The 8,397-nt window shown below is 43.8% G+C and overlaps 1 pseudogene; it reads right to left on the bottom strand.

The window, feature by feature from the left end:
* Nucleotides 1-5,808: 5,808 nt before the first annotated feature.
* LOC124723394 lies at nucleotides 5,809-5,926 on the bottom strand (annotated as a pseudogene).
* Nucleotides 5,927-8,397: the final 2,471 nt, after the last annotated feature.

The raw sequence follows: 8,397 nt of genomic DNA, 5'->3' as shown, positions 1-8,397 counted from the left end.
GATGCGATTAAAGGAAAATTTCCGTGATTACCAAATGCGAAATCTTACGGTGCGCAAGGGAACATCGCCTGTTGATTAGCTTCGCGATGTTAAATTCAGCGGTAGGGAGGGGGAGCTTCTGCATAGATTCTGTATGTGAATGTGAACTTCCATATTAGCGACGACACTAATTGATGCACGGTTACCAGTTTTAGAGAAAGAAATTTAAAATTTTCTGCAGAATTGGTTGTGCTGAAAAGGTGAACTTAATCATTTTTAGATACATTTTGTATAGTTTAGTTGCTGTCGTTAAGTATTTATTCCACTGAATTACCTTCACCCTCTTAATTTGTAATTTTACGTACATGAAACTTGATATAGTATTTTTTCGAAAGGAAACGTTGACTGTTATTATCGCTGTGTTTGGGATTATCTTTTGATGAACTGGACGAGTAAATAACAACATCGGCGTCGTAAATAATTCAGGAGCTTAGTGACTGTTAAACAGGTGTTGTAAGATTTTAGTTCATGGACTCCATCAAAGGTTTCCCTGATTTTGAGAGGACATTATGGAGTATCTCAGCAACGCACGTTTCTCCGTCCTGCTGCGTTTCAGAAACAGTGTAGCCCTCACACGCAGTTTATAATTTTTTGGTTTGGATACCGTTATTTTCTTATCCAATAAGTAGCGAATTGTTTTCAGACAAATTTTGTACCATATGGGGTCTCGTACCGGATGTTTGTGTTTCACGTACATCGATTTACGAAATGACCCATCCGAGTACTGATGGCCCATTTCAGTCACGCTGATAGTATATCTCTCCTACGCATCCAAAAACCGTGGAGGCTTCTCCGTACACGTTGCTGAACTAGAAGCTCCGAGAGATACCGGAAAAATCTGTTTTCGATTTCTTCTTAGACATAAAATTTCGATGAGTTCGGAAGTTTCATCATAGCGTTCGCTGTATTGCACAGCAAAAGATTCCCACTAGATATGTTTTGATGTATTTAGTAATGTACAAGTGGCTATCTCAAGCCAACGCCTTTTTCTTGACCTTCTTGTAGAAATATGTTCGTACACTCTCATCTGTTCTTAAGAATCTGGCATTCGCCTTTAAATGGCTTTTTTTATCAGCTTCCACTCTTAACGTTTACTTTTATTTTGTCATTTCGCTTTTTATGCTTCTTGCTTTTCCTGATCTCGCCTCCCTTTAACGTTTGTACACTTCTTACGTCAGTTCAGATGCTCTACACACACGTGACGATTTCTCTGATTCTTTTCAGCCCAATATTAATTGCTCTGGCCACATGCGTAGTATTCAGTATAAAAACATTCGACGACGAATTGTTAGTTATTTTTGTTATGAGTGGATGAAGTGAAATACAGATGTTATATCGGATTCCTTTGGGTTTTGTGAGTAATCCATGTACCTGACCACGTGAATTTAACTAATGGAAGAATTTTCTTAAACTTCTGCTACGAAAGAATGAAACGTAAATGATAGTAGAAGGTGTTGGGGACTCGAGTATTTCCCCGTACCCCAACTTTAAAGTTTAAGTGTAGGACGAGAAGCGCATATTGTTGACCTTGTTATGAAGTCTGTGAAAGCAGAAATGTTTTACAAGTTCGTGACCAGGCGAGTTAATGGAAGAGCCGCGTTGCACTTACAGCTTATTTGGTCGTCGGATGTAATTAACTTGGCCAGTCACACACACACACACACACACACACACACACACACACACAGACAGACAGACAGAGAGCGAGAGATGTATAAATAAAGACATTTATCAGTTACGCCGCAATTAATTAGAACCGTAAGATTACGTTAAAATAAATTCCCAAGACGTAAACACAAATCATATATGCGTATACGCCTTTCTATTGAAAACTGCTATAAAATTTCATATTCTATATTGTCTTGTGCTGCAAGCGAAGTCTTGACACTTGTTGGGAGTCCAATAAATGAAGAAACAAAGTCGGGATGACAGTTTCCTTTAAATCTTGAAGTCTTATAAGAACACTTTATTTACCAAGTTTGGAATTACTTTTACAGTGATTACTAGTTTCGGCAAATTTGAAGTGCCACTATCAAATCACATTAGTTCAAGCAGAAACGTTTTCAACAACCATTTTAGATAGACTCTTCGTCGATAATAATGTCACTCGTAGTAGAGGTGATACTATTTTACGTTCCGTGGCAATTGGAGAAACAAAATGTACATCGAGTATTGCATGTCATTGACAGCAATTACATTCTGTCAGTACTATGTTAGATATCACGTCCGTGGTAATATCTGGAGGAAGACTCCTCGTCCAGGAAGATATCTATTTGGAAGAAATTTCCTAGACGCTGTCCTACATTTCGAAACTTCCCTGAACTAACAATCCCTAAAACAAATAACAGTCCCAAATAACAAGCAAAAATGAGCCTAAAATTTAATAACTGTACACTGATCAGCCAGAACACTACGACCACCTACCTAACGGCCGGTATATCTACCTTTGGCACGGATAACAGCGGCGACGCGTTGTGATATGGAAGCAATGAGGTCTTCAAAAATGGCCCTCAGCACTATGCGACTTAACTTCTGAGGTCATCAGTCGCCTAGAACTTAGAACTAATTAAACCTAACTAACCTAAGGACATCACACACATCCATGCCCGAGGCAGGATTGGAACCTGCGACCGTAGCGGTCGCTCGGCTCCAGACTGCAACGCCTACAACCGCACGGCCACTCCGGCCGGCAATGAGGTCTTAGTAGGTCGCTGGAGGGAGTTGGCACTTCACCTACACACACACGTCACCCAGTTCCCTAAATTCCGGGGACGGGGCGATGATCTCTGATGCCACAGTCAATGACATCCCAGACGTGTTTGATCGGGTTCAGTTCTGGGAAGTTGGGGGGCCAGCACATCAATTGGAACTCACTATTGTGTTACTCGAACCACTCCATCGCATTCCTGGCCCTTTGAAAAATGTCACTGTCGGTCGGAAACATTAGCGTCATGAAGGGTTGTACGTGGTCTGCAATCTGTGTGCGATACTCTTTGGGCGTCATGGTGCCTTGCACGGGTTCCACTAAACGCACGGATGCTGACGTGAATGTTCCCCAGAGCATAATGAAGCCACCGCAGTACAGGTGTCAAGGAGCTGTTCCCGTGGAAGACGACGGATTCACGCCCTCCCATCGGCATGATGAAGAAGGTATCGGGATTCAACAGACCATGCAATGTTCTGCCGCCGCGTCAGCGTCCAGTACCGATGGTCACATGCCCATTTCAGTCGCGGTTGCCGTTGTCGTGGTGTTAACATTGGCATATCCACGGGTCGTCGGCTGCGGAGGCCCATCGTTAGGAGTGTTCGGTGCACTGTGTGTTCAGGCACACTTATACTCCGCCCAGCATTGAAGTCTGATGTTAGTTTCGCTGCCGCGCGGAGTAGTCGCTTGGTCAAGGGCGCCTTGCCACGGTTCGCATGGCTCCGCCCGCCCCCCCCCCCCCCCCTTCCCTGTCGGAGGATCGAGTCCTCCCTCGGGCATGAGTGTGTGGTGCCCTTAGTGTAAGTTGTTCACGTTAGAGTGAGTGGTGTATAAGTCAAGGGACCTGAACAGTTTGGTCCCATAGGAACAAACCACAAATTTCAGTGAGTTCCGCCACAGTTCACCGCCTGTCCTGTTTCACCAGTCTGCCCAGTCTACGATGCCCGACATCTTCAGTGAGGAGTGGCCGCCAAACCCCACGTCTGGACGTGGATTCACATTGGTTTCGCCACGCGTTGAAGACATTCACCTCAGCACTGTGTTCAAATGTTCAAATGTGTGTGAAATCTTGTGGGACTCAACTGCTAAGGTCATCAGTTCCTAAGCTTACACAATACTTAACCTAAATTATCCTAAGGACAAACACACGCACCCATGCCCGAGGGAGGACTCGAACCTCCGCCGGGACCAGCCACACAGTCCATGACTGCAGCGCCCTAGACCGCTCGGCTAATACCGCGCGGCACACCCCAGCACTCCTCGAACACCCGACAAGTCTTGCGGTTTCCGAAATGCTCGTGCCGAACCTCCTGGCCATCACAATCTGCCCTCGGTCAAACTGAGATAGATCGCGCGCCTTCTGCATTGTACACACGTACAGCACGCTCATTGATACTATGTGCACCATGCATGTGTCTTACCAGCAGTCACATTGCCTATTTAAAATTTTTCCCATATGCCATCCGTAAATCTCTCTTTATTATTAACATCACATAAATCCCTCTTGAATTTCTGTGTTTTCTGTCAAACAGTCTTCAAAGCTGTGTCTGGATTCTGTTAGGAGTAACAGTTCCCTACATTTAACAACGTTTGTGGGTGTTAAAAGCTTACTTATGCTGTTTAATATTTTTGTTACATTCTTCGTCGCATCACATGACGGCGGTTATATCTAATAATGGAGTGCACAGCTTTGTGGAAGTGATTTAGATGGCATTCTCGAAATAACATTAGTGAAAGCGTCTTACTCCACCGACAGAGACCGTCAGGTCTAGACGTTCATTGTCCTGTCAGTCACCCTTCCGACATTTCTCAAGTGGCAACATGTAGTTCTCTAAGGGATGATGAAATTCAATTGAATTCAAACAAGCTGAAACGCTTTTCTAGGACAGTTTCAAGTTACGACCATCAGAACACATAGTCATGTGATTACGTAGGCTTTCCCGGCGTAATAAGTCTTGAAAGTCTCTTCGGTTTGCTGCCGGATCCTAAAATTTTGTACAAAATTCCGTGTCAGTGCGGGAAAGCTTACATTGGCCGTTCTATTCGCACAGTGCATGACAGGTGTGTGGAACATCGCCGTCATACGAGGCTTCAACAGCCGGAAAAATCGGCGGTAGCAGAACACTGCCTAAATGATGGACGCAGTATGAAATTTGATGAAACTGTGGTTGTTGCCAACATTTCCGGTTTTTGGAAGTGTCTATAAAGAGGCGATTGAAATTAGGTTGGCTGATAATTTAATCAACAGAGACAATGGGTTAACTCGTAGCAAGACGTGGAATCCTGTATTATCTCGCATCAAAACTGAACGTTCTTCGGTGCGGCCTTGATTGCGATATATCGTTGCCAGCAGTGTTTCACTAAGGGCGGCGCCACCTGCCTAAGGAAGGCAGAAACCGTAATGGGCGGCGCATGCGCCGTGCACTGAACGGTGGCCTATATAGGACGTCGATTTGCAGCCTGGCGTCAGTTCTCAGCGGGACTCACCAGCAGAAGCAGCATTTTCCTGAAGATGGCGACCAGTTGGATCGCCGAAATATCGAGTCAAGTTGATTTTAGGATGCGGCAGCAAACCCGAAGAGACTTTCAACACTTACTCAGTCACCTTGTAAATATTTGTGCAAGATAAATTTATGACTATTTTAACAATCACGCCGGGTCAGTTCGTTGGCAGAATAATGAAGTTACTAGAATTCATTAAGATAGTTATTTTGGATAGTGCAAAGTCTGAAGTAACTGTAATATACATTGTTAATCAACCATATAGGTGCATACAATATTATTCCCACTTGACCTCTGGACGAATTCTGCAATTTTTATCCAAGCTTTGTATTTCACAGTGTGGTATCCATAGACTGGATCAGCACTCCGTCTTCAAGCCAACAGTGGCCCATCGGGACCATCCGACCGCCGTGTCATCCTCAGCTGAGGATGCGTATACGAGTGGCGTGTGGTCAGCACACCACTCTCCCGGTCGTTATGATGGGTTTGTGTGACCGGAGTCGCAACTATTCGGTCGAGTAGCTTCTCAGTTGGCATCACGAGGCTGAGTGCACCCCGAAAAATGGCAACAGCGCACGGCGGCCTGGATGGTCACCCATCGAAGTGCCGGCCCCGCCCGACAGCGCTTAACTTCGGTGATCTGACGGGAACCGGTGTATCCGCTGCGGCAAGGCCGTTGCCTCCGTAGACTGGGTTGCCCAAATGTAAAAAAAGAAAGTTAGAGACCGCTTCGACCAATATGTCATCTTGTAGCAACGTAAATGACACTTGGAGTAGGAGGCATATTGATGAACATCGGCAGCTGCTCTGCTCTGGATGCGGTGTGGCCCCGCCACTCCTGCTGCCGCTCACCGTAGACAGCTGACACGGAGAGAGACTCAACCGAATCCCCTCCACAACTCCCGCAAATCGGCTGCCACTGGGTCACATGTCGGCGCATTTCGACCAGTGGCGTCCAAGGTGCGTTTGGTACGGTTTTGCATGTAGTCTGTAGAAAGCCGTGTAGGTCGCAAGGTAATAAGTCATTCACTAAATACAAAATGAGTTTATTGATCCAGAATGACCCCTTTCGGCGTATTCCATCATCAGATCATCTGTCAAAACCAGAACATTACATATAACTATACATGAAATGTAAGAACAGTTATAAAATCAATATACACAATTCTTATGAACGTGTAGACATAAGGCACATATCCTGGCATTGAATGTAACAATTGGGCCTGGTGGCTGCATGACATTAATGTAACCATCATGAACAGATTGAACAAGAATCCTGAGTTTCGTTTAAAGTAAATAAATTTTATCACCAGATGGCGTTACGTGAATGGATATTGAGTATTACAGCGGCATCAAGCTAGGCGAAAACTTTATTATGAATAACAATAAATCAGCCCAGTATTTCAAATTTATAATAGGAAGAGACAACGATGTTTAGAAAAAGATTTTTTAATAAAGTAGAGGCTGCTTACAGGTTGTCATATGATTTCCGTTAATAAAGGAGTAGAATACGTGCAATGACATTGCTGTGTGGAGTTAAAGCTTTCATATCTAGCGCATACAGATGTAAAATACAGAAATACCAACAGCAAATAAGAGCAAAAACTTAATTTGCTAAAATGGTATAAGTAATACATGTGACCTACAATACAACATCACTGAACATATGTATGGGGTGAGAGAATACAACTTTACGGTACATTAAGTGCGCTACTGGTCAAGAAAAGTAAGCATATGACGTCAAACAATTCAGTGCATCACTGAAAATGACGTTTACGACTTGTGAGCGCACACGCACTGTACAATAAAACAATTTCAGCAGACAAGGAACGACCAATTATTAAATCATAAGCAGAGCAACACACAGCAGTCATGTGACACTGGTCAAGGAATGGAAATGAATTACTATAGACCATTATACGGTAGTATGGACAAAAATGAAATTCAATGTCATTAATAAAGGGACAGGAAAAAAAATTAGGGAGGGGGTCGGGGGGGGGGGGGGGGGGGGGTTGGAGGAAAGGAAGGTAGGAGGGGCTATGTCGTTTTTATACCTATAGTCAGTGAATGCTAATAACTGAAATACTCCAAAATTCTTAAATTTGAACCCGACTATCAGCCCCCGCTGTACTCCTTTTATTGTGATTTGTTTCAACTTTTATCCATTGATAGTTTCGTATGTATTGACAATTTGCCGTAAGTGTATTCTGATACCTGTTTGTCTTAAATGTTTTTACTTATTATAACTTACGTATCACGTTATAAGTGTAAGTTGCCAGGACCAAAAGGATACATAAATAGAGCGTTTGTTGGTCGCAGAGACGTAGCAGTGACGTTGCTCTGTGCCCAGATTGCGTTTGACACAGCAGATACCTGTTCCATGGTGGAAGTGGAATAAACGAGACTAGAGCCGTTTTGTTTGCGTTGGACGAACTTTTTTCACGTTTTTAATCTTAATAGTGGACTGTAAAATCGAACGTTTCCCAGACTTTTTTCTAATGGATGACACTAACGATATTATACACTGCATCACTTAATTTCCATCTCACACCCTCCACAGTCTCTCAACGCACAGCTTCGTCAGAGCCCAACTGATCCGGACAAAGTGTCATTTCGCTCTGTTAGTGCTACTTTACAACAGCATGATGGTGCACTCAGCTTCCGCACTAACAAGGGAAACTCCCCATCGTACTCTCCTCAGGTTTAATGATAAGATGGTCCAGTGGATAATCCTTCAAAAAACTGAACACAGATCACGCATGAAAGCAGAAAGAAGGTATACTGAACTGCGAAAAAAAAGCAAAATAGAAGCTGTGAACGCTCCAAGAACAAGAATTACAATAAAGAGCAGCCACAAATAGCAACGGCGTCTTGGGTAAGTGGTTACGGTGTTGGATTGCCAAGCGGGCTAGGCATGCTCGAAACTCCCTCGTGCCATTTATTATTATTTTTCACAACATTGTGAACTGTCCGTCCGGTCATTGAAATGTTTGTTCTCTTTCTGCAGTCTTGGCAGTTGTCATACTATGCATTGGTTATAGAATGTGAGTCATGTGGTAAGAATACGTTACCGTCGCAAGCAAATGCGATGAATAGTCAGAGCAGGCGATACACCACATAGGCGTCTCACAGGAATGGAAACAACAAATAAA

The sequence above is a fragment of the Schistocerca piceifrons genome, chromosome X, assembly GCF_021461385.2.
Source record: "Schistocerca piceifrons isolate TAMUIC-IGC-003096 chromosome X, iqSchPice1.1, whole genome shotgun sequence".
Lineage (NCBI taxonomy): Eukaryota > Metazoa > Arthropoda > Insecta > Orthoptera > Acrididae > Schistocerca > Schistocerca piceifrons.
Note: the sequence above shows the minus strand (reverse complement) of the source record. Positions and strands in the feature narration are given on the sequence as shown.